The sequence below is a fragment of the Protopterus annectens genome, chromosome 3.part0, assembly GCF_019279795.1.
Source record: "Protopterus annectens isolate FY-2018-M chromosome 3.part0, PAN1.0, whole genome shotgun sequence".
Taxonomy (NCBI): Eukaryota; Metazoa; Chordata; order Ceratodontiformes; family Protopteridae; genus Protopterus; species Protopterus annectens.
Genome location: NC_056731.1, coordinates 581,285,340 through 581,312,480, shown reverse-complemented (window position 1 = coordinate 581,312,480; position 27,141 = coordinate 581,285,340).

The following is a 27,141-nucleotide window of genomic DNA, read 5'->3' as shown; positions in this document are numbered from 1 at the left end:
TTGATGAGAATCAAACCCTGTACCTTTTGTTTGGAAGGTGAACACCTTACTTTATGCCATTCCCACTTGTATATATGTATGTGTGAGTGTGTGTGTATGTGTGTGTGTGTGTGTGTGTGTGTGTGTGTGTGTGTGTGTGTGTGTGTGTGTGTGTGTGTGTGTGTGTGTGCTTGTGTGCGTGTGTATATATATATATATATATATATATATATATATATATATATAGGGTCTATAGTAGAAAACTGAAGATGCATTCTTTCGAATGCATCTTGATCGAACATAAAAGGCTGAAAACGCAAAATATTGAAGCGGCTGTTAAGTGAATTCTTTCCCTGGGATAGAATTCGCTTGGCTGCTTTGGTACTTCACCTTTTTGGCACTGTAGTGCGGTCTCAGAGTTGGTATATTTAAGAATGGGGGTGTGGGGGCGAAGCCCCACACTTAATGTAATGTTTTAAATTGTTTTTTTTTTTTTTTTGTTCTGAAACTTCAACATTGTAAGCTTTCGCTTACATAGGGTCGATTAATCACTGTTCACTTTTTTAACTGTATATATATATATATATATATATATATATATATATATATATATATATATATAGTATAATATATATATATTTCAGATGTATTTGACAGAATGAGAATAAGTGTCTAATGTCCTCACAAATGGCACAAAGGCAGGTATACTGGCAGAGGATTGCAGGATGGGCCTGAGAAAGAAAGTAACTAATGGCAGCAGAGAAAGAAAATTATATCATGGAGGTGACTACACCTGGACTGGAACACCAAGAGAAAGTGGCAGAAAACAGAATACTGGGGTAAATCCTGATGGGGGCAGGCTTCAGACACAAAGAGGTGATACTTTCAATCTGCATGGCACTAGTCAGACCACAACTGGAGGTGGAGAATGGATGACAGGGAAGATAGAGATTAAGGGGGATGCTGAATGTTAAATCCAACCATAGGTCAGGATGGATCAGCATGTTTTCTGCTGCTATCAATCTAATTTATAATCTGGTGGAAAATAAAGGCTTGTGTGCCATGCCAGACGGAGCAAAAATTATGTAGCAGGCCCCATTACGTCCATGGGAATATTTAGATGTTCACATTAATTTTGCAAAACTATGCTTGAAAAATGTATTCATGATAGTGGTGGAAGTATATCTAAAATGCTTGAAGCATTTATAGGCTTGTGATCACATACCAAACTACTGCAAGGCATCTGTAAAGACAGTTTGTTATTTATGGTATACTTGAATGCATTGTCGCTGACAACCTAACCTGATTTATATTAAACTAATTACATTTTGTTAGGCAGACTGGATTGCCGTATTCCACTGCTGCACCTTGTAATCTTGCAAGAAATAGTTCACCAGTGAGAGTCTTAAAAACTTCAGTTCAAAGCAAAAGAGAAAATTATTATACAAAAGACTACTCATTGTGGAATCAGGATTAAAGTAATTTTACTGTATTTAGCATTTCATGAGCGGACAGGTGATCCGCTGTGGTGACCCCTAACCGGGAAAAGCCAAAAGAAGAAGAAGACTGTATTTAGCATTTCATCCTACACAAGTACACTTTAAGACTTCTTCAATACAAATAACCACCTGAGTTACAATTATTATATGACCAAATTATGAATGATAAGATATTAAAGGACCAGTCACAATTGTCACAAGGTAAAATGCTGTTTTAAACAAAAAAACTGTCACAGTGCTTTGAGTAAAAATTTGAATGTAATGAAGCCATCCTTATTTAAAAGGCCAAATTCATAGTGGTTATTTTAGTTTAACTGATGTGGGTCTAAACATACATTTAATACTTAAATATCCATTTAACTTAGGGGGATCTTTAACGTTTAGCCTCAACTGGCAATCAAACACATGTTTTTGTAGAAGGTTATCAAGGCTACTCCCTCTGGGACCAATTAGAAGATGATCTACTAACAAAAGAAAAAACAAACAAACAAAAAAAAAACATCTGTTGCATGTAATTACTATAACTGCATGTTTGTAAAGAGCATTACTATTTAATTTTGTGCATATAGCAATATGGTTAGAAACTCTCTGTAACAGTTTCTCTTTTGTTTTGCTAACATGCAAACTGGCATACTTATACACCTAACCACATAAATAAGTATTCACATCAATGGATCTGTCTAAAAGTGCTAACATTAAAGTTCAGGTCATTTAAACTGTGAATGCAATTAAATAAATAAATAGGACAACGTGATTTACTCAGATGCTGATTTCAAGTATATAAACCTGACTAGCCGCTGCTGTATTTACCCTGCATCAGAGATCGCAACTCTTCCCTGTGACTTCAATTGGTCGCCGACCTAGTATTTATCTGTATAATATTACTGATTGTTACTTTATAAATATGTTATTCTAATGGCGTTTCACTGTGTTTGTTTTTCATGCCAACCTATACCATTTGTAAATGTATTCTGTATTGTCTTATCTGTGGAGCTTTTCTCCCCGGGCCTCTACTGAAAATGGACATGTATCCAGCTAGACTAGCCCGGTCAACAAATGTAAAATAAAATAAAATAAATAAATAAATGTTTAAAATTCTACCCTCTCCATTTTGCAGACAGGAATTTGCTACCAGCCTGGTCAATTATGTAACAGTTGCCAGCCAGGATTTTCCAGTCCTAAATGATTCTTTTAATATATGTGTTATGTGCGATGAAGGGTATAGCTAATTCATTAATTTTACTAAAAGGACACATGGCCTAAACAACATGTCCGTCATGAACTAAATCAAAGCCTGTCACTGTACTCAGTATCCTGCAGACTGTTAAGAGGTGTACTGTGTCTGGCATATAAGGCATCCTCTGACCCATTACTGATGGATTTACTGCACATCGGCAAGTCAAATGGCCTCAGAAATACTCAGCCTAGGGATATAAACCTCTTCTGCAACATGAACAGAGCAGTTTGCAGAGACAGGTATATCTAACAGAGGATACCACTGCTGTGGAACAGACTCCCCATCCACATAAAACAAAGTTCATCCCTGTCCATATTCAAGCAGGACTTAGATCTATGGATGGGAAACAGAAAATGTACCCTAGGACTGCCCCTGTACTACTAATGTACAGTGGCAGTTCCTAAATGCTTTATCCCATGCATGGGTTCCCTCAAATTATTTATGGTGTGATCCTGGTTATTCTCATTAGGGTTAATATATAATTACTGATCATGGGATAAGTAAGGTCAGTCATACAGATCAATGGGATAGGTTATTCCAAACTCATAAAGAGAAATGTGCTAGGCTTAAAATGGCCCGCAAGGGCAGCTAACCTAGTACATACCTATGAACCTACTGGTGTAGCTGCAAACTGACACCCTTGTATCTTTCATATCAATACTTGTAGTCAGTTCATGGTACGTTCACATAATATGTTGACACTTCTCAGCTCTTTTGTGGCTGACTTGAATCCATTAATTTTAATGCTCTCTCCCAGTGAACAAATCTTTTGGTTTTGTTAATCCACTTTAAGCACTTCAGTCGTCAGAAGTGAACCTAGTGAAGTGTGTAGATTGCTTCTTCTTCATATGCAATGAGTGATGGCTGTCTGCATGCAAGCCACCCTTGACTGGATTCTTGCATCCTTTCCAGACCTAATCTCAAACCTTGGTAATCTAGCTGTCAAGCTAAGTAATCATAATCCAATATTTGCCATAAGAACCTCCAAAACTAACCCTAAAACTCATACATACGGACAGGTGAGAAAACGAACAGATCTTCACTGGCATTCTTTAAGCTTATTTCTGTGAATCCCTCAACACATTACAAAAGTATGATGCTGGATCAGAATTTAATAGTTCCCTCATTAGCATTCTTGATCCTCTTGCCACTACAAAAATCCAGCTGCATGGCTGACAGCTGAAATGCTGCTTACAATGAGGCATAAAGACAAGACCTGGAAATCCTGGAAGAAAGATAAAACCACCACCACCTTCTAAAAATATAGAAGCCTGAGAAACCTAAATCTCAACAGTTACAAAATAAGAAAAATATTATTCAACACTTCAAAACTCCAACCTTAATCCTAAGGCTTTCTGAAACTCCATCAACAAATTATTACAACCTGGACATGCTTGTCAGTCAATCACAAACCTAACAACACAAAATACTCATACAGCTAACCATTTCAACATATACTTCATCAATGTAGTCCTGGGTCCTCTCCTGTTTGGTATCTACTTCTCTGAAGTCCAGGCCAACACCAAGGGACTCTGGCTGACAAAGTTCACAGACAATTGCAAGTTGGGTGCCATAATTAACTCCCTAAGTGATGCTGACATCCTACAGAAAGGCCTCACTGAGACCAACAACTGGTGTCAGAACCATGGCCTTAAGCTCAATGCCAAAAAATGTGTCATCGTCCTCTTTGGGAAAAACCCAGTTCCCATGAATTACCACATAGATGATAGTCCACTGAACACAGAAGGTGTTATAACAGATCTGGGAACACAGGTTGACAGCAACCTCTCTTTTGACCAACACATTACCACTGTGGTGAGAAAGTCCTTCTGTGTGGCACATCTCATTACTAAGGGTTTTGCATCCAGGAAGAAAGAGGTCATTGTCTCCCTCTACTCTTCACTCATTAGGCCAGTCATTAAGTGCAATGCCCCATTTGGCATGTACCTCACTAGACACCTGCAACAACTGGAGAGGCCACAAAAGTACCTCACAAAGAGGATCCTAGGCCTTAAACACTTGTCCTATATGGACAGACTCAAAAAACTCCAACTATTCTCTGTCTCATATCGCCTACTTAGAGGCGATCTCTGCTTGACTTACAAAGCCATGTCTAACCAAGCTCTGTTAGAAATGCTGCATCTAAAGAAATCCCAATCCCTCCACACCACACACTCCAGAGAACTCAACCTCATTACCACAATCAACAGAACAAGCTGGAGGGACAGGTTCATAACCAGGAGACTGCCCATGCTATGGAGTAGACTTCCCATACATGTCAAGTGGGGCACCTCCCTGGCCCTCTTCAAGAGAAATCTTGATGAGTGGATGGGAAATAGAAAATTCACCCTGGGATCACTCCAGTGACTCTACTTGACAGAGGCACTGGGAACTAAGGTCGGGTGGCACAATGCCAGGGTAATCCTATGGGCTAGGCTTGTAAAGGCTCCAGGGCCATTAGCCTAGTACACACCTATGAACCTAAGATAATTTATTTAGAATATTCCTTCATGATAAATGCAAGAAAAATATGCAACGTTGTTGGCATTATATTATTTTTTACTTTCTCATAATGAAAATTGCATAGGTAATCTAAATTGAATATATATTTAATTTATTAGTAACAAATCAAAGTTCAGAGCTATACAGGTGAAAGCTGAATGTTAATTTTCATTGAAGAAAGTAATTTGTAATGAGTTTATAGTTAGTATAAAAAATAAAATACAATTGTTTTTTGGCTGGCATAACTACATTTTGCATATCAATGTAGCAAAGATTATTTGTAACCGTTGTACCTCAAAAAACATATCTGATTTGTTTTAGCACATATAGAGTATACAGATGGAAGAATAAATAGTCTGAAGTGTTTTTGCCTTGGTATTTTTATTAAAGAAGAAGCAGATGTCATCCTCAATGCAGAGCTTGTTTGTACTCCTTAAGTAGAGTAAAATTCATCTATGCTATCTTAAGTATCATTTGCAAAAGTCATAAGACACATAGACAAAACTCAGTTTATTTATTTAACATTTGTTTACCGGGAAAAAGTCTGACTGGGAAAGTGTCCATTTTCAGTGGATGCCTGGGGAGAAATGCTCCAGATGCATATCTTTGGAATGTGGGAGGAAACCAGTACACCTGGAGGAAACCCACTTGAACGCAATGCTAATGCTAAATGCTGCACCACTGTGCCACCCAAAACTCAGTTGAATGATCTCTGCTGTGGTGCAGTGGTCACCAATCACCACTAATCAGAAGCAGCAACAGATATACATGTAATTATTATGTGGCAAGAGTGCAAGACAGCTAAGATTTTGGATAAGAGAACATATTAGGGCTATAAAGAACAAAGATGATACAAACACCTTGTTCAAACATAGCTCTAAATGTTCGGCTGTCAAGAAATTTCACTTCACAGTACTTGAACAAATAGATCCTACCAGGTTCATTGATGGCTGTAATGATGTGTTAGAGGCCAGGCACGCACTAGTTGTCCTTTAACAACTGATCATTTTTGATAATAAGGGCGAAAGCTTTGAAAATGGAATAAATAATTATAATAAGTGCTTTTTCTATGAATGGTAGTCAGAAATCTATCTTGTAAAACATCCTTTCTTAAACTAACATCCAAATAGCTGATATTGTGCTTCTGTACTTCATATGTAAACTTTAAAAAGGTCATGGTAGTGTCAAGATGTGCAATAAAGTTATAAAGCATATTCAGTTTTCCTGTCCATAAGATAAAAATATCATCCAAATAGTGCACATAGACCCTCAAATACTGCTTAAAAGCATCATTATTCATAATGCACTTTCTTTCCCATTGCACCATTACCAAATTTGCAAACACGGTGCTGCAGGGTGACCCCATGGCTACCCTTAATTTTTGCAGGAAATATGTTCCATCAAAAAATATGTAATTATTATGCACCACTATTTCAAAAAGGTGTACATACAAATGAACAGCATCTTGTGGCAAACCTTTAGTAACTATTTTATTAATAAAACATATTCTGCCTGTTTTCTCTGCTTATATTCATTGTTTACTGAATTCTTGGCACACGAACCCAGTCTTGGTTTTGGTTTTACATTTTTACTAGTTTAACAATGTTTTGTGGAATATAAAACATAACACAAGCTCAGCCTGAGGTTGAAGGGTACACACATATGTGTAATTCTTTGTTGAAAAGAGACAATCTAAATGTGTGAAGCTAAATTACAGGTAGTGGTGAATCTGTTCAGGAAAGGAAAGCACTTTAGGCTCAGGGCCTCTAACCTGAGCCTTGGAAGGTTCTTTACTAAAACTTAAAAATAAGAGATTGGTTGGATGACCAGGCTGATATAAAGGAAAAGGTATAATTTGGCCTTGAAAAAAAAAGTTTATAGCTGTTAATAAAAATTAATGGAAGTAAAATAAAAAATGAGGAATCTAAAGCGCTTTTGCCTATTTGCCAATAAGTAGGTAGGGCTTCATCACTGTACTGCACAATGATACATATAAACGAACAAGGGCTTCTAAACCTGTGATGCTAAATTATGCAAAAATTTCATCCTGTGTTAGTTAACCTATATGAATATAACCCCAGTTAAAAAAAGATTTTGCATGTAGTGAAGGACTATGAGGGAAAATTAATCTAACTGTAAATAAAAGCTATTATGGTCCAGGTTTTGAAGTTGAAGTACAGATTTGATTGGACAGTTTGTGTTCAGTCCTGGGTGCCAGTAAGCTTGTACATAAATCTGCCACTGTTCCTATTTCTCAAGTACAGCTCCTGTGTTGCCTTCAGATAAGCCAGTTGTTACTTTCTCCACTATATGGAATACACTTTTCTCAAAGTTTCTGCAGCTTAGAGCATGTTTGGCTAATGGATTATTACAATCTTTAAGTCGGATGTTTGATACAGGTTTAGTGTCCCTTACCTTTAGGGTATTGATAGTCTTGCCTATGTAAAATGATCTATATACTGTGCAGCTGGCCCCGTAAACTATACAGTTGCTTTTGTTGTCATCTGTATCTGTGCTGTAGTATCTCTTTTTGAGATGAGAGAATAAAAGATGCTTCTCTTATTTAGAGTCACACCTTTTGCATCCGGAGGCATGCAGTGAAAGTTGCCATTATTTGTGTCTGTGGTGGGCAAGGCATGTCCTTCTATTCAGCTACTAATATTTCACTCCTTATGAAAGATAAAGTAGTCTCTGGATCAAGTATCCTATTAATGGATGGTTTGTTGGTGATGGTTGATGGTGATGGTTGATGGTTGATGCTCCAGTTTTCACGCATGGTTTGTTTTATTTCCGGGGAGTCCTTTGAGAATGTGAGAATGATACCACATTTGTGGTTCTCTTTGACAGCTTCATTTTTTGAGCAAATTAGATTTGTTTGTTGTCTTCATGGTGGATTAAGTAGAGCAGGGTTATTGTTCTTTTTCAGGGTTGTAATGGGGCCAGGTATGTATTTTATCAGGTTTTCACTGTACCTCTTTCAAGTCACTTTGCAGTTCATCCAGGTTGCATATGAACTGTATAATTTCTCCATATATATGAACTATTCCCATGCCTTGTGACTTTATAACATTTTCTTAGTGATTTTGAGGTGGATATTGTTTGCATATAGCAACAGGTTTAACTATGTCTTTTTTCTAAAAAGGTCATTGTTTAATATGAAATTATTTTCCTTTTTATAAAAGGTGAGATCCAGAAATTCTACTTTTTTAAAGCTGTAGTGACTAGTGAAAAGTAGAAAGTTTGTGGAATTTTCAGTGTAGTCAAAACACTCCTTAAGTTTGTCCACTGAGCTATTCTATGAGGTAAGACTATTGTCAGTATGTAACAGTCCACGGCACACAGGATCCGAGACCAAATAATCCAAAAGCAGGCAATGAAGTCAAACTCTTTTTAATTCCAAAACAGCACACGTAAACAGTTCTTAATAGAACAGCAACACAGGTAAGCCAAGTGCTTTCACCCAGTATATTACCAGGCTTTCTCAAGGCAAAAAACAAAGTTGCCCATTACACAACACTTTTAAATAGCTTAGTTAATTAAATAATAACTCCACCCATCAATTAATAGTTAATAATTTTGATAATGATATGTTAAAAACTTTATACAAGGGGAAAACAGTTTCTCAGGTTAAATCATGTATATTTGTGTAAGAAATAATTGTTGCTGTAGTCAGTAATAATACCATACAAAGTGCTTTATACAGTGCAAAATTCCATTAAAATACATCATAAGTTAAAATGGCAATTAAAATCTGAAATGATTGACTGTGATATAACAAATTAAAATCAAAGTCAAATCACATTTCCATCCCAATAAAGCTAAAATAATTAAATAATTGAATAAATAAATAGATATTTGCAATAACCTTATAATAAATGTGGGGCTTTCTAGCTGATGTCACAGCACTACCTAATCACAACAACAACAACAACAACAACAACAAAGAGGTGGGATAAGAACAAAATAAAAACAAAAAGAACAAAAAGAACAAAAAGAACCTATATAGGATTAAAGTAGGTGATCGTATTTTATAGCCGTGCTCTTTTCATTTTTAAAATGCTGTTAATGTTAGACCCTCATTCATTCCAGGAGAGGTACAGGCATCCAATTTCAACTGCCAGAACAGTTCTCAAGTCTCCAACTTGGCCCTCCCAGTTACCCCCTCGTAGGTCTGGAACCACCTGTTCCAACACCAGAAATTTGAGGTTCATGCCTTCACAAACCTGGGAATGTTTGTAAAAGGCATTGGTGTCTTTACATTTAGTGATATCATATTGGTGCTCATACACCCTTCTCCTGAGCTGCCTCTCAGTTTTTCCAACATAAAAACCAGAACAGAAAATGCAAATACCCAGGTAAACCACCCCTTTAGTTGCACAATTAAAATGCTGGTGAAACTTGTACTTAAAGTTTCTTGAGGGAATTGTGATGGTGTCTTGATCAAACATGTGTTGACATTGCTTACACTGACCACATTTAAAAGTGCCAGGTCTCTGATTGTTTGTGTCGTGACCCAAATTCCTTCTCCCCTCAAAGAGGTCTTTCAGATTTCTACCTCTTTTCCTGATAAAGCTAGGCATCAGGGGAAAAAATTGTTTAAGATCAACATTAGTAGATACTATGGGCCAGTATTTTGCAATAATATTTTCTAAATCATGTGAGCTGGAAGAAAAGGTGTATGAAAAACCATCCTTAAACTTGTCAGTCTTCTTTTTTACAGGTTCCTCCACCAATGGTGCACCAGTACCCAGTAGGGGCTGGAAAACCGATTCCCTTTTACCAGTAACCTCCAAAATCAATTGGTCTGTCATGCCTACCGGGTAGGCCTTTTCCAAAAAAAGTTCATGCAAAAGCCTAATTTCTTGCTCATAATGTTCCAGTGTAATGCACATTATGGAGGCCCTAATCAACTGTCCCTTGACAATCCCTCTTTTTTGGTAAAAGGGATGCCCACTATTAAAGTGGAGATAGGCGTTAGAGAACATGCTGTTTTGGAATTAAAAAGAGTTTGACTTCATTGCCTGCTTTTGTATTATTTGGTCTCGGATCCTGTGTGCCGTGGACTGTTACATTCTTGGTTTAATTTTGCTTTGTACGTTCTTACTATTGTCAGTATACTAATAATATAAAACATAGCCTTAGCAAAGTGGCATTTTCTTCCCACTTGGCTAAGGCTGTATTTGCCAGTTTTGTGGTCACTGCTGCTCCCATGATTATTCTTCTTGATTGTTTGTCCCATTTCTGTCTAAAATGAAAGGATTTGGTTTTAAGTAATGTGTCCCAAAGTTCACCTTCTTCTTTCTGCTTTTCCTGGTTAGGGGTCGCCACAGCGGAACTCCGGTCCGCTAATGATTAGCAGTAGATTTTTTATGGGTGCTGAGGTGCCAGCTTGACACCTAACCTTCAACGAAGGCACGCCCATTCTACGCATGTCTTTTGAATGCACTCGACCGCGGGGAGAACATGCAGACTCCACGCTTGTATATCCCTGAAGTTGGTGGAAGTTCTTGTGCCCATGAATTCTTTGACTGCTTCAATGCAGTACTATACGGAAGCAGTGCATAAAGGGTATCTAGTAACTAATGGTGTCTGGCTTGATCCTAATTTCTCTCCTTTTCAAAATTTCAAATGTCCTAGATATAATATGGAGCCCTTCTAGCAATTTAATTTATTTTAAGTTCCAAATAAATCGATAGGGGCTTACTGGTAGAGCCTTCTCCTACTATCACTGGATCGTATGGGGGGATCAGCCAGATGTTTGTGTGGCTTGCAGATGCAAATAAAATAGTGCATCCTTGGCTGAGTGATTGTGAAGAAATTAACTAGATCATCATTGAGTAGATTACTTGAGTTAAGAGCAGTCATTTTGTGTTCATTAGTCTGTAGGCTTGCATCATATGATTAATATCCACCAGTTTGTAAAAGTCCTGATTTGCAAACATTGGCTCATTTTTCTGCCTGTAGTAATCAGTATCAGTGATTGAGCTATTCCTGCCTTGGTCTGACTTCAGCAATCTCCTCCTTTTGTCATTACTAAGTTTTTTTTTGTTTTTTTTTTTTTTTTTTGCTGCCAGTACATTTCAGGACAAGTTATCAAATTTTCTTTTGCAGGGTTTAGAAAGAATCTTGTGAATGTCCTCCTTGCATTTCTCCTTGTGTACTCTTATAGTTGTCTGGAGAAATTGACAAAAAGTACTTGGCTTCTTCCATTTAGATGCATAGGTGTTGTTTTATTTCTCATTTCCTGGACCTCATCCTGTCTGTCATGTCCATGTTTATTTTTCCTTTCATGAAAGAAGATTTTCAAGTTCAGTTTCCTGCAGACAAGCTTAACGTCAATAATGTCGTTAACTAAGTTGCTCGTGCTACAGGGTATACATGTCAGCCCCTTCTCAACACTTTTGTTTCAGTTTCAGTCAATGTAATCATGGAGTGGTTCCAGATTTTGATTTTGTGTGGGTTATTGGGGGCTGGACCTACTTCCTTGAGGTTTCTATCAAGAGGAGGGTGCCATTCTCCTGGGTAGTATTACTTCATCCATTTGTTATGCTATCATGGCTTCTTCGTCTCGTTGGGGCATGGTGTTTTTTTGCATGATTTTGTCATCCCATCTTGTTGCCTGGGTGTCTGTTGTATGACTGGACCTGTGATGATCTCCTTTCTTGTCTCTACTGTGGAATTTTATTTGGAGGATTTGCTGTTGAAGCCACAGAAAATCCAGTTCATTGGAGTACTGTGCCATGACAATACTCGATTTTTAATTTATTTATACAAATAAAGAAAAATTATTATTATTCATAACTGTTTGCAGTTTTAGTAACTGTAATATTTTTCCATCCAACAGTAATGTTTTCTTGTGGATGCTTACCATAGCTAGTCAACTTGCAGATAACACCTAATGCCCAAAATACATATGGTAATGATCTCAGTGTTAGAATAATGTTAATATTAATGCAGTATACCTTCAAAACATAGTTCTATTTTTGCTGTGTTTGTCTTACCCAATGGTTTGCAGTCCCAGTAGCTCTACATGTAGCACACTTGCCTTTGGTGCTAATCAGTCAAAAAGCTGCAGGTTCCATTCCCACACCTGGTAGTTGGATTAATTTTCCAATACTGGTACTGCAGTGCAGCATAAAGGGGTGCTGCAGTACTGAGTATGTCGTCTTGTGAATAATACAATAAACTGAGGCCCCTGCACTATGAGAAACAATTCATTAACAGCTCTTAGCCTTATTCATCTGCATTAAGTACTAAACAAACTGTTGTAGCAAAACACATCACATTTCACTTATGTATGCCTGCAAAAATAATATAGTCATGGTTAAAATATTAACATTAAACACATAGACTTCATGCTGCCTGTTTTATTCACAGCCAAATAAGCACACTGTTACAAACAACAAAACAAGGAAACCGAGTGTCATACCCAAAGACCATGGGTTATATGATGGTGTTCATGTTGACTATAATTTATTCCTTCCATTACACTATAGCTACTCTAGCAAGCCAGCAGTCAGCAAGGGTACATTTCTGGGACACATACACACACACACATACACACACACACACACACACACACACACACACACACACACACACACACACACACACACACACACACACACACACACACACACACAAACAAAGACCATCTATTGCAACCACCTGTATGACTGTATAACTCAAATATTTGCTTGAGATCAAATGAATGAATACATTCATAAACAATTGCCAAGAAATGTACCATTGTTGACTGCAGTCAGAGAAACCAAAGTTCTTAAACACAAAACCAGTGAGTTAAGACTTTATTAATCAAAGACAGCAAACACAATTTTGCTAATGCTTCCTCAAGCTAAAATATTCCTCTGTGCTAACTAATATCTAAGGTTGCTGCTAGAGGAACAAGCATTGCATTAGCAAGCATTTTCTGAAGGATAGAAAGTATGAAATTCATATGCCTGTCATTATTTATTCACTGCGATCCACAGCAATTTACCAGATATCTACAATTTTTCCAAAGAAAAGACAAAATTATATGTCCATTTTGCTCAGTAACTCTAGGTAAAACCAAAAATAATGGATGAGTATGAACAGTGTTTGGTCTCACAGAGGGGTTCCCAGTAGGAGTGGGTATGCATCAGTGGTCAGCTCTGAGCCCATATACTGCTGATGGATTACATTAGCAAACAGGCTGGAGGGGACAGATAAAAAAGTTGCTGTATGCAGATGATGTGGCATTACAGGCAGACTCTGAGCAACAATTTCAGTAAGGGATAGGGAAATAGAATGCAAAACTGAAGGCACATGGGATGAAACTAAGCAAGGATAAGGCAGTGGTAATGGCAGCAAATTGGGGAAATCAGAAGAAGCTGAGAATAGAGATTGAAGAGAAGTTAGTGGAACAGGTTAACAACTTCAAGTATCAGGGAGGGGTAGTTGAGGAGAAGGGAAGTCTGAATGAAGAGATCAAAGCTAGAATCAGATGGGCTACAGCAAACTGACATAGAGTGTCAGGTGTAGTATATGACATAAGAAAGCCAAAGAAGCTGAAAAGTAAGGTGTACAAAACAGTGGTGTGACCAGTACTACTGTATGTTACAGAAACCTGGGCAGTAAAGACAGAGGAGATGAAGAAGCTAGAGGTGATGGAAATGAAGTGCCTGAGATAGGTGGTAGGATGCACACTGTGGGACAGATGAAGACATGAGGACATAAGAACAGAAGCCAAAGTAGCTCCATTTGCAGAAGAGATCAAAGAGAACAAATTACAGTGGTTCAGGCATATATGCAGAGAAGCAGGAGACAACCTGGTGAAGACGATTTGGGACAGACAAGAAGAAGACAAGATGAAACAAGGGCATCCAACAAAGAGGTGGATGGATTGTATGAGAGAAGATATGTGACAGTCAGGCATTAGTGTTAAAGAAGGCAGCAGTGTGTCATTGAATTGAGAGAGATGGCGACAGTTAATATGATACCAGGACCCCATGTAGAAAGTGGGAAAAATGGGTTGATGATGGTGTAGTTGCTAACTAGGTAAACCAATGGAAAAAGTGCCCATTTCCAGGAGCAGCCCAGGTGCATTCCATGGTTAAGTGACTTGCTCAAAGTAACAATAGAAAATGGAAGTGGAAGGATTCAAACCCTGTACTTTTGGCTACAGGAAGTAGTGCATTAGTAGCTCAGAACTTTCAATTTGAGACAAACTTACTTCACTTACAAAAGTTAACAGAACAGCATGTGTTGCATGGACATGTTTTTTTTAAACAATGAAAGTCAAATATTGTACTCTGCAATGATTTTCAACAACAAAAAAGAAGCTAAAGAGGGGCAGGGCATGAATATAAGACAAAATCAGAGATATTGTGAACAGTTACAGACAGATAAGAGGTGGACTACTCCAACTCACTTATAAAGTTGACCGAGCAGCAAGTTATGCACTAAGATGCATTTTCTAAACAACAATAACTATGAACCTTTAATGGCTGGCCTTACTGACTGACTGTAATTTATTAATTAATTAATTTATTTATTTTCTGCCTGTTCACCAGGAAAGTGAACTGGTTTATTGACCCTTTTCAACCACAACCTGAGCTCAAAGAGCAAAAAAAAAAAAAAAAAAAACACCCGGGTCTTTCAATCAATATTATATACAAAATGAATACATACAAAATCCAGAACATAGTAAGAGTGAATGCATGTTGGGTAACATTAAAAGGTCCATTCAAAGTACATTAGAAAAAGATATATACCAAAACAAGCTAAAATGTGGATACAATATAGTGCAATCATATATATATATATATATATATATATATATATATATATATATATATATATATAATTGCATAGACTTCTACATATATGTGAAATGTCTGCATGTAAAATGCCACATTAAGAGGCTGAGAAATGTTTATTAAATGTATTCTAGTTTTCATGACATGGGTTGGTAAGTTATCTAACCATTGTCATGATAACGGTTGCAGGTAGATTCAGTAAAGAGATGCTCTTTAAGTACATCTTTGAAGCTTTTAATGGTTTCTAGATTTTTGATGTCTGTAGGCAGGTGGTTCCAGGCAGCAGATTCCAGTCTAAAGAAAGCTCTCTTGACTACAACAGTTTTAGAGTGAAACTTTCTCCTGTATACTTCTGAATATGTAAGGGTTGTCTTGTAAAGGTAGTTTCACTCTTTAAGAGGGGCAGTAACCATGATTTACCACCTTGTAAATCAGAATGCTTCAAAGAAAAGTGTTTTTATAAGGCACAAAAAGCCATTTGGAATTTTTTTAGCAAATAGCAATTGTGTATCTTGGGGTCTGCTAATAGAACAAATCTGCAGATTTTATTCTCAGTAGTCTGTATTCTTTGAGTATTGTGGGCTGAATGCATAACAAGAAAAGGAAGGCCATATTCAAGTTTGGTTGTTAAAATGTATTTAGCAATGGCCCAGTGAGCAGCTGCTGAAGGAAGATGACTGATCTTTGAACACAGGTGTAATTGAGCTAGGGCTTTATTAGTTACAAAACGTCAGGCTGTAAATATTTTTTAGAAATTCTACATTCTAGTAAGAGTTATGTCAACTCTAAATCCTTGGCATTGGTGACCGTAATCCTGGGAATCCTGTCTCTCTATGCAGAAATTTTAATGACACACACACATACACAAATACATACTGCAGCAGAGCTAATGGCAACACAGTAATTCAACTACTTCAAACAATCAAATGGCTCACCAAAACACAATGATTACCTTGCTGCTTTCACAGTAACAGTGATAACAGGAAGCGACAGTAACAGCTGCTGTAGCACCTCAAAGCTTTTTTGTTTCTGTCTGTCACTCACATTTGCTCAGCTGAGTAGCCAATGAGAGAGACATCCTAGAATCAGACCAATTGAGAGTAAATTGGGAGATGTGAGATATGGGTTAGGTAATCAGAAATTGAGAGATGTTGGATGTAGATGAGACAGATTCGTTTTTTTTTTAATGTTTATGACCCTAGACAGCTGTATAGGTTACTTTGTCCCGGATCTGGCCCTGCTGAGCCGAGTGTGACACACTAAATCTGGGATTTGGATTTTTTTGTGCTATTTACCTTTTTCCTTATCCTGCCTCTAAATAAATTTGAGGCACATGATGTCAGAACATGACCTGCTAGTTCTATATGTGCCTCTTAATGTTCCAGTCCTACCATGGCATAGCCACAGATGCTACACTTGATGAGGTAACACAATAATGTGGCTGATACTTCATTTTAATATACTTTCCTGGCTGCAAAGTGTATGTGTCCAAATCAGTTTCCTGGTCTTCAGGATAGCAGCTGTAGCAAGATACATAAATACATAAATAGAGAATGAGACTGTTTAGGGAACATAAAAGGAAAATGAAAAAAAAAGGAAAATTTATCTAGAATTTCCTGCCAAGAAAAAGGCAGGGCATGGCTTGTTGGCAGTTGGCAGGGACAGTATTTTTTTTAATGCGTCATAGTAAAAAATTGCAAAGATAATCTAAACTGAATACACCTTGAATTTATTAGTGGCATATCAAAGTTCAGAGTTATACAATGTGAAAGCTGAGTAATCATTTTCATTATTAGATTGCAATGTTTTTATAGTTATAGATTGCTGGCTTGAGTAACAGTATTTTGCCTGATAACATGGATTATTGAGCTATTTCAAAATGCTTGTAATTTTTACATGTCGAAGTCCATGTGTGATGTTAGCACATTATATTTATCTGATGGAAGAATAAGTTGTATGAAGTGCTTATGCCTAAAATTTTTATTAAACATGATGCAGATGTCATCCTCAATGCAGAGTTTCTTTTTGCTGCTTAAACAGAGTAAAATGCTTATAGGCTATTGCACATATCCTGTGCAAATGCCATAAGACACATTATTTTATGCCATTCATTGCCTTCCCACCATGTCACCCCGACCCCTTAATCACTCTAACTTTACTGCTTTGATTTCTTAGCCATCCCCAGTTATTTCATTTCCAGCCTTCACTTACATTCTCTTCTTTCTATCTGCACCTCATGTTCATTGCCAATGCCATTTCCACCCACTCTGCCAATCCGACTCACTCTGTCACACTGACAGTACAATCTATATACCTCTCCTTTCCTTTCCTCTCCCCCTCAAACCACCTCCCAAAAAATATCCTTCTCTGCTTTCATCAAATTCCTAAAACAAGTAATGTAGCTAACTACACTAAGAATTATCCTCCTTATTTGAAGTTATATTGAAACAAATTTTGTCCCCAAATGGACTTTCCCTCAGCTACTTTACAAGCACATTTCAATAATGCTTAGTGGCATGTATGCCCAGAGATTTCTGGGATTCATAATGCAAGTTCTGTGGACCAGTCAATCCACACCCCAACAAGAGAAGGCAAAATCCTGGACTTGTTCCTCACCAATATGGGACAGCTCTGCCCCCCAGCAGTTGAAATTGCCTCCCTTGTAAAATAAGACCCTAAATTGGTTTTATTTACCATAAGACTGATGCCACCTTGGTATTCAAAGGCTAATCTAAGAACACTTAGTGATGAGCTGACTAAATTCTACACCCCACTAACCTGATGACCCCACTGCATATGACAAATCCTTTACCAGCAAATTATATTCACATGTGAATAGCTACACCTGTCCCCTTTGAAGGAAATACAACAACAAATTAAAAATAAACCTATATGGGCAAACCCAAGTATAAACAAGCTCCACAATAAAAGTCGAAAAAATATAATTGCACACACTCACAATAATAAATGTAATATCAAGATGTCAGAAATGCTCCTGATATACTTAGTAAGGAATTCCAGTCCTTGATCAAATTAACCAAAGCTAGATGTGAGGTAAAAATAGCCACCCAGGCAAAAGACCGGGATAAAGCTTTCTTTAACTATGTCAGAGACCTCAGAAACAATAATAGTTTAAAAGTAAATTATATCACATACTCAGAGTCTGTGTACATAAACAGTCTGCTAGCAGATAAATGTAGCTCTTATTCCATTCATTCTTTCCCCCTACATCCCAGATCACATACCCGCATTGATACTCCCCCCTCAAACCTCCCAAAGCACTTTCCAAAACCAAGAATACTAATTCTCTGAGGGCAGATAACATGCCAGTCTACCTACTGACCAGCCTGAAACAGGAGCTGTCAAACCCTCTGCAGAGGCTAGCAATATCAGTTTCCAAGCATGTTTTGTGCTGGATGAATGGAAATCAGCAACAGTCATCTCCCTGCATAAAGGTGAGGCATCCGTGAGCCCAAGTAATTAAAGCTCCACAAGTCTGCCCAGTCTGGTCTGTAAGGCTACTGAGAAGGTCATTATGGAATGAATAAATACGAATATAGCGAATGTTTGGTTTTGTAAAGGGTCGATCCTGCACGTTTAAGCTGATTGAGCTCTTTGAGACGCTGTCTGAAGCAATGTATGAGGGAAAATCAGCACACACTACATATCTAGACCTTGCAAAGGCAATCAGCACTGTCCCACATTCAGGTATTATTGCTAAACTGTCCCAGCTAAATGTTAATCCCCGGGTAACAAGTTGGATATCAATTTTTTTCACAAATAGAACCTAAGAAATAAGGGCAGGCAGTTCTACTTTCCAGGACAGCAGACTGTCCTTCAATCACACATATGCACTGCTGTAAGAAGGTCCGTTTTCACTGCACAGCTCAGTAGTGAGGGTATGGCATCCAGGTCCATAGATGCAAACATTCCACTGTACTTGGCAGTTATTAGGCTGATCACCGAGAATAATGCCCCATTCAGTATGCACCTGTCCAGCCATTTAACACTAACTGAATGACCATAACGCTTTCTAACCAAGAAAATCAAGGGCCTAAATCATGAAAAATATAGAAAACATCTTAAAGCCTTGCATCTGTTCTCAGTATCGTGCAAGTTACTAAGGGGCAATTTCCACCTCATGTAAAGAACCTCAGCAGACCCTATCGCTTTCTGATCTAATGCACAAACCTAAGTCCAACAGTGGAATAAATATCAGTTCAAGACATCTTCATCTCTTCTGCAACATAAATAGAACATGTTGGAGGGACAGGTATGTATCACAGAGAATACCACTTCTTTGGAATTGTCTTCCTCGCTGCATAAAACTAAGTACTTTCCTTACTCAATTCAAATGTAATCTGGACGAATAGATGGGAAACCACAAATTCACACCTGATTTACTACCCTTGTCCCTTATGGATGGGGGCAACATTTAAATGTTCTACTCGGCTCTGGGTTATTCATACTTAAATTACAAGAGATAAAAACTTCATGAGAATGCATGTTAGATTTCCAAAGATCCTCATGGTTCAATAACCTTTTAAGTATCTACGAACCTGTTATGAATAAATTGTTACAAACTGAACTCCTTTCCTGGCATCCTATTCATTGCATGTCTCACAGAATCATGGTTAAAACCAACATGTCCATTGTTAGTTACCACATTAAAAACTAATGCAACATGTTCAACAGCAGACCAGGAACCAATGTGTGTTGAAGCACCACAATAGTTATAAAACAAAATCTTTCCTTCCTAACCCAGAAAACATCCAGCTGTGACCAGGCTCTAAACTGACAAATCAAGCAGCTGCACTTCAACAAGCATACTAATGAAACTTGTGTTGCAGTGTATCTCCCTCCACCATCACATTTCACAAAATTCCAACTCAAACTTAGAGGGAGGTTGGCATAATGGTTAAGATATTTGCCTTACAGACACAAGGTTAAAATGGCCCACAAGAGCAGTTAACCTATTACTATCATGAACCTATGAAATATTGCCTCAGGTTACTAGTCACAAAGGCATTGTTATTCTCTGTGGGTTTAATCTAAACCTAATTGAGCCCCCAAACTCTGAAGCAATGGACCACTTCACTGACCTTAGCCTTACTCAGCTAATTAAAGAGCCCTCCTCACACAATTTAGATCAGGAAAACACTCCTTTATGCAACTTCTCATAACAAATATTCCACAAAGATTACTAACACCACCATACTTCTGCATTCATTAGTGGCCGCTGCTTTATTTTTATTTCTCTAATAACTAAACGTAATAAACCTCTTCCAAAACTTGCTGCCTTTTGTTCCAAGATCCAATAAGAGCACTGCAACCCTAAAACAAGAATTACTGAACTAACTGTCCTTCTTTCCTTCACACACCCACTAGCCTCGCAGCCTCTCTAACAGCCACTCTCCTCAACCTGTACGGGTATTACACTGAACCCAATGGACTATCTTCAGAAACAGTCATACTGTCCTCAACCTGCAAGGGTACTACACTGAACCCAACTGACCATGTTCAGAGTTAGTCCTGGCAGGTACTACAGACAAAAGATAATAAAGATGACATTTTCAAATGGATGCATAAATAATGCAGCAAGTTTTAAAAGTGAGCTAAACATACAACTACAGGTAAAACAACAACTATAACTAACAAAAACAATCAAACAAACCATCAGCATTTAAAAAGACAAGTTGCATTACTGGACTAAAACACAGCATATACCGAACTACTCACTATGTACAGTATGTGCAATAAGATGTATAGTGGGAGTGAGAGTAGAACGGAGCGAAAAGTTAAAGAAATGTAGAAGGAAGGTGGGAAAGAAGATGCATACACACACACACACACACACACACACACACACACACACACACACACACACACACACACACACTGAATCGTTTGATATTGTTGAAAGCTTGTTTCACTGAAGGGTTATAAAGCTGGCATGACATTCACAATTTTTTGAAATGGCAGTGTGTCAAAATGTACTATAGTTACAAGGCAGATACTGTTCTGTGATTGTTCTGTCATGTGACCTTACTGTTTATAAATAGGTACCTTATCAAGAACATTCTGAGCACGCTCAATAGGTTGACTTGGTAAAGACAACCTTACTAAATAACTAAAAAGAATAAAACATTTGTCATCATATTTTCATACTTTCTGCAGTACTATTAGTAGTCATTGATTTATTTATGTATTTATTATTTATTGACATTTGTTGACCAGGAAAGTCCACTGGGTCAGAAACCCATTTTCAGTGAAGGCCCGGGGAGAAAAGCCCTACAAAGAATATTTTTTTTATACAGACTGCATTTGTAAAAATAAAATAGACAATAACCATATGCTCAATATAAAGACAATGAACATAGGGATTGTAAAAAGATTTAACTACGATACAAAAGAATAAAAAGCTGCCAAAGATGGTAGTTGATTTAAATGTGAAACAATTCTTAAATACTTAGGAGATTATAGATATTGCATAGGAGTAGATAGAAGTAGACTGGAAGATTTGAATGTGTTAGTGGATATAGAGAAAGTTATTAGGAAGGTTGAGAGGAAGTTAATAGAGAAAAGAAAAAAGTTGTTACTAAAAGAGTTTCTTAATAGAGGAAAAGAAAAAAAAGTGGTTAAGGAGAATTTTATATGTTTATGGTGACATTAGAGTGTTATGCAAAGGAGCAGATAAGATTATAGCAATAACCCACACCTGGGTGTGGGTAATGCTGGATTTACCCATGGTTGGTGTGGTTTGGTCATGAGGGAAGCCGAGTGGCCAAACAAAGCCAACCATGGGTAAATCCAGCATTACCCACACCAGAAGTGGTTATTGTTATCTAATGACATTATTTAAGAAAAAATAATTACTTTTCTTAAATAATGGCATTGTATACGCCTCCTTGCTGCCCTTCTGCAGTTGTCTGGTATTCTGTGGCAGTTCTGATGTACTGCGCGTATGCCTCGCAGTACATCAGAGCTGTGGGCAAAAGCAACGGAGAAAGCAAGATCTCCGTTGCTTTTTACAAACTGTTTTGCTATGTTAAATGGGTTTAACATAGCGAGACAGCTTTAAAAAAAGCAACGGAGAATCTCCATAGCTTTTTTTTAAAGCTGTCTCGCTATGTTAAACCCATTTAACATAGCGAGACAGTTTTGAAAAAAGCAACGGAGAAAGCAAGATCTCCATTGCTTTTTACAAACTGTCTCACTATGTTAAAGGAGTTTAACATAGCGAGACAGCTTTAAAAAATGCAACGGAGAATCTCTGTTGCTTTTCTTAAAGCTGTCTCGCTATGTTAAACTCCTTTAACACAGCGAGACAGTGTGAAGCAATGGAGATCTTTCGCTCTCCGTTGCTGTAAAAAAAGAGTTATAGTAATGGAAAAAGTCTGGGCGACCGGACCTTTTTCCATTACTATAACTCTGATTTACAACGTGCACACTGACCAATCAGCATGCAAATTTTTGAATATTAATGGGGGTCATTGTATAATGTTGAGGTTGTGACATTTTATGGAGGCTTAGACTGATGTGTACAGGAGCAGATATGATTATTGAGGTAGTAGCATTTTAGTGCAGATTTGAAAGTTTTTAGTGAGTCAAGCTGAGTGATAGAAGAAGACAGGGCATTCCATAATCTGGCAATGGTATAGGAGTATAGGCATTGGCCAGCTTGTTTGTTGGGTTTGGTTATACTTAAGAGATGTTTGTTAGTGGACCGAAGATTCCACTTTGGGATATATGAATGTAGGCTAGAATGCAGAGCTGGGCAGTTGTTGGGTTTGTATATCAGTTTGTGGGTAATAGTTAGTTGGATATAATATACTGTAGATAATGGGGGAATTCAAACCTATTAAGTTCTGAAATGTGTATGACCGGATTTACAACCTGCTACTGTTTTTTTTTTGGACTAAGTTCTGAAATGAGCTGGCAATGGTGAGTGCCGTTTGGCATCTCAGAGGCAAATGCTGCTATTTTGTAGTAAGATGATTGCAGTTTCTTACTGAGAGATGTGTGATGGTTGGTTAAACACGGGACTTCCATACAGGAGGGAAAGGATAAGTTGAGTGTTTGCAAGTTTTATTTTGGTTGGCTTATCCAATATAGGTTATGTTGGTAGAGTTTGCCAAGCTTGAAGTGTTTTTTTTTTTTCAATTGTATTGAGAATATGTTGCTCGAAGGTGAGTTCGTCATCGATAGTTATGCCTAATCATTTTGCTGTCTTCATGAGTTTGATTTCTATGTTGTTTTGTGAAAACATTTTTGAAGACTGAAGTTGGTGGTTTATTTGAGAATAGTAAGAGCTTAGATTTGTTTTGGTTCAGTAGTAGTTATGCATCATTTAGCCAGGTTTCTATAGACGTAAAGGCATTTTGTGTAAGCCTAAGGAGCTCAGAGACATTGCTAGAAGAGGAAATGATAGTTGAATCATAAACTTATTGGATAAGTGTACCTTATAGAGATGCTTTGTGAAGAACGCCTGTGTTGTTGATCATATATTCAGATTGTTTATTTTGCCATCTGATAGATTTTCTGTTGTTTAGATAGCTGGAAAACCATGTTAGAGAATTTAGGGAGCATCCTTAATTTTCTATTTGTTGCAACAGCTTAGGGTGTGATACTATGTCGAAAGCCTTGGATAGGTCTAATAAGATGACCGAAGTTAGTAGACTAGCATCAAGGGCTTTGTTCACAGTATGAGTGAATGAAAGTAGGGCTGTAGTAGTGCTATGTGATGGATGAAATCCACGTTGGGTGGGTGCAATGAGATCATTATCAGAGATTTGCTTTAGAAGTTGAGGATGTATACACTTGTGTAAGATTTTTGATAATGGTGAGAGAATAGAGATAGGCGATAGTTAGACGGATCATTGGTATTACCTCCATTATGTACTGGACTAATAATGGATTTTGGAGTTGGGGGCATATGATTCTGAGATGGATTGGTTAATAAGAATAGTGACAGGATAGGCTATTGATTCAGCTGTGAGTTTTAGATATTCAGGTGGAAGTTTATCGGCTGAGACAGGGCATGGTCTTAGTCTGGTTAGAAGTTTAAATACTAGGGAAGTGGATACTGGCTATATGGAGATTGTAGGAGTTAATGGGCTGTTATTAGAGGTTTCCCTGGTGGGGGAAGAAAGAGAGCTGGGATTATCATGTGTGAGATTTGGAGTGCTTTTAAGATTATTAGAGTTTAGGTTAATTTTTGTACATGAGTCTTTGACAGGTTTTAGAATGGTATTGATAAAGTGTGAGTTAAACATATGGGTAATTTTTTGTGGGTCTTTGTCAGGAGAAGGAGTTGGGTTCTGCATGGTTTCATTTCCAGAACTTTTTTGGGTTTATTTTTGGCTGGATAAATGTGTGGAGAAATCGTTTTTCTTGTCGTTTATGACTCATTTTTTGGCTTTGTTCCAAAATTGCTTATAGTTAAGTTCATTTTGTGGGTTTCTATCTTTCTGCCATTCCTTCTAGGCTTGGTCTCTGGAAAGAAGAACTTGTTTAGTATATTTTGTTAGCCAGGGGGCATGGTTAATTTTCATTCTTTTGGTGCAAGTATGGGCTAGCTTGGCTATTAAGTGTATTGAGAAAGACCTTCTTTAAATAATTTACAGCATCTTCCGAGGTAATGCTTTTACTGGGGTCCAATTATGCACTTTTAAGATACAGGTGAATGTATTTCGGTTGACACTGGCAATGTTTCTGGATGTTTTATAAGAGTGTGTTTTGGGTAGGTGGATATGGGTTCTATGGATTTAATCTGGTAAATGGTCACTTAAAATGTTAGGGAGGGTTCTAGTACCGGATTAATTATGGGGGTGAGATACTAGGATCCAGTCTAAGGTTGACTCGGTTTGGTTCATTACCATATGTGTAGGGCCAGTGATCAGCTGTGTAAACCTGTGCAAGTTTATACTATTTGCAGGGGAGTTGGAGATTAAGCTTTGCCAATTAATATTTGTGTCACCAAGAATGATAGTTTTGTTGGAAATATTGAGGTTTGCCCAGGATAGGAAGTATATATAGTGCAGCAATACATAACTGTTTATTACTATTATGGTGTAGGAATACAAGTAATAGTTCAATGTTGCCAAAGCTAGGGACTGGTTTGGAAAAACCTGTGATAGTTAAGGACTCATGATAGATTAATGCTACACCAATGCCTTTTTTGTGTAATCTGTCATTTCAAAGGATATTGTATCCTGCTGGGATAATTTCATTATCTGATAAATGTGGTTTCAACCAGGTTTCTGTTGCTGCTATGATATCAGCCAGGTTTGGAATTCTGTAATTTTATTAAAGATACCATGTGCATTTATTGTTATTATACATAGGTTTTATTGGTGGAAGGTTGGCTGAATAATAGCAAGTTGTTATGGCCAGGATTGGGATGAATGTCTCCACCCTGAGATAGTACTAGGAGGTGATGTGCAACTGTTTGTAGGGGAAAGGGTTTTGCAGGGGATCTAAGTAGGGTAAACAGAAGTAACCTAAGTCTGGTAAAAGTAGGGAAGAATTTTACTTTAGTTAGATATGTGTTGCTACATTTGAATAAGGAGGAGGAGATGTTAGAGTAACTGCCTGTAGGTGTTTGCTATGGTGTGGTTTGGGTTGGAGATTTTTGAAAATGATATGTCTTAAGAAGGTGTGGGGAGAGGTGGCAAGGGTTAATATGAATAGAGGGATGGTGAGGGTAATTAAGAGGAATATGAGCTGTATGGTATGATCTTATGTACTGAAGAGATATTGAGATAAGAAGTAGGTGCTAGAGAGGTGTTCACAAGGATTGGGTGAGTGGTGAAGGTTCTAGTATGCTGAGGAAAAGGAGGAAGGAAAAAGGGGAGGGAGCAGGGGGAGGGTGATTTTACTGGTATTAGAAAGGGTAGTGGTTGATTTAGAGTCAGGGAGGGGCAGAATGAACCCAAGTGGAACAAGTGGGCTAGACTGTATACCACAATGAGTAAGTTCCACACACTCTCTGTAAGCTGGTAGGATGTACACTACGTCTGAAAGTGTGGCCAATGGCAAGTGTATGTGTGGTTACAGGGAAAAACTTAGAAGAGTTTATTAGGCTTAGCTAGCTATGATAAAGGGGAAGTTAGGAAAGAGAGAAAGGTAGTAATAGAGGGATAGATAAAGTTAACTGCTGGTGAGAAGTGAGGGAGTGACACCATGAATTAGACTGAAGGAGAGGTTGGCATTCTGGTGATATGCGCTGGTAGCTACTAGTGAAAACAATACAGAGTTTTAGTATACTAGTAGTTGATCAACAAATAAAAGCATACAGCTACTGCTCAGCCAAGGTTTCAGGTACAGCCTTAGGTGGGAGGATGCACGGCCAGATAGCTCAGGTGTGGCGGTTGGGCTTTAGAGATACTTGGTGCATCCTGCAGGGTTTATCTCAGTTACTACTCAGCCAAGGTTTTAGGTATAGCCTTAGGTGGGAGCACACAGGGCCAGATAGCTCAGGTGTGGAGGTTGGGCTTCAGAGATACTTGGAGTGTCCTGCAGGCTTTATCTCAGCCACTGCTCAGCTGAGATTTCAGGTATAGCATTAGGCAGGAGCATGCAGGGCCAGATAGTCCAGGTGTGTTTGTTGGGCTTCTGAGATACTTTGAGCGTCCTGCAGGGCTTATCTCAGCCAGTGCTCAGTCAAGGCTTCAGGTACAGCCTTAGGTGGGAGCATCCAGGGCCAGATAGCTCAGGTGTGGAGGTCGGGCTTCAAAGATACTTGGAGCGTCCTGCAGGGTTTATCTCAGCTAGTGCTCAGACAATATTTCAGGTATAGCCTAAGGCAGGAGCATGCAGGGCCAGATAGTTCAGGTGTGGAGGTTGGGCTTCAGAGATACTTGGAGCGTCCTGCAGGGCTTATCTCAGCCAGTGCTCAGTCAAGGTTTCAGGTACAGCCTTAGGCAGGAGCATGCAGGGCCAGATAGCTCAGTTGTGGAGGTTGGGCTTCAGATATAATTGGAGCGTCCTGCAGGGTTTATAGCAGATACTAGCATATTATAAAGCATAGGTAGGCTGACCACATCAACACATCACCTTTCTGTCCGTGGAGTAGAGGGAGAAAGTGAAAATATAATTTCTTATAAGCAAAATACCATGCTGG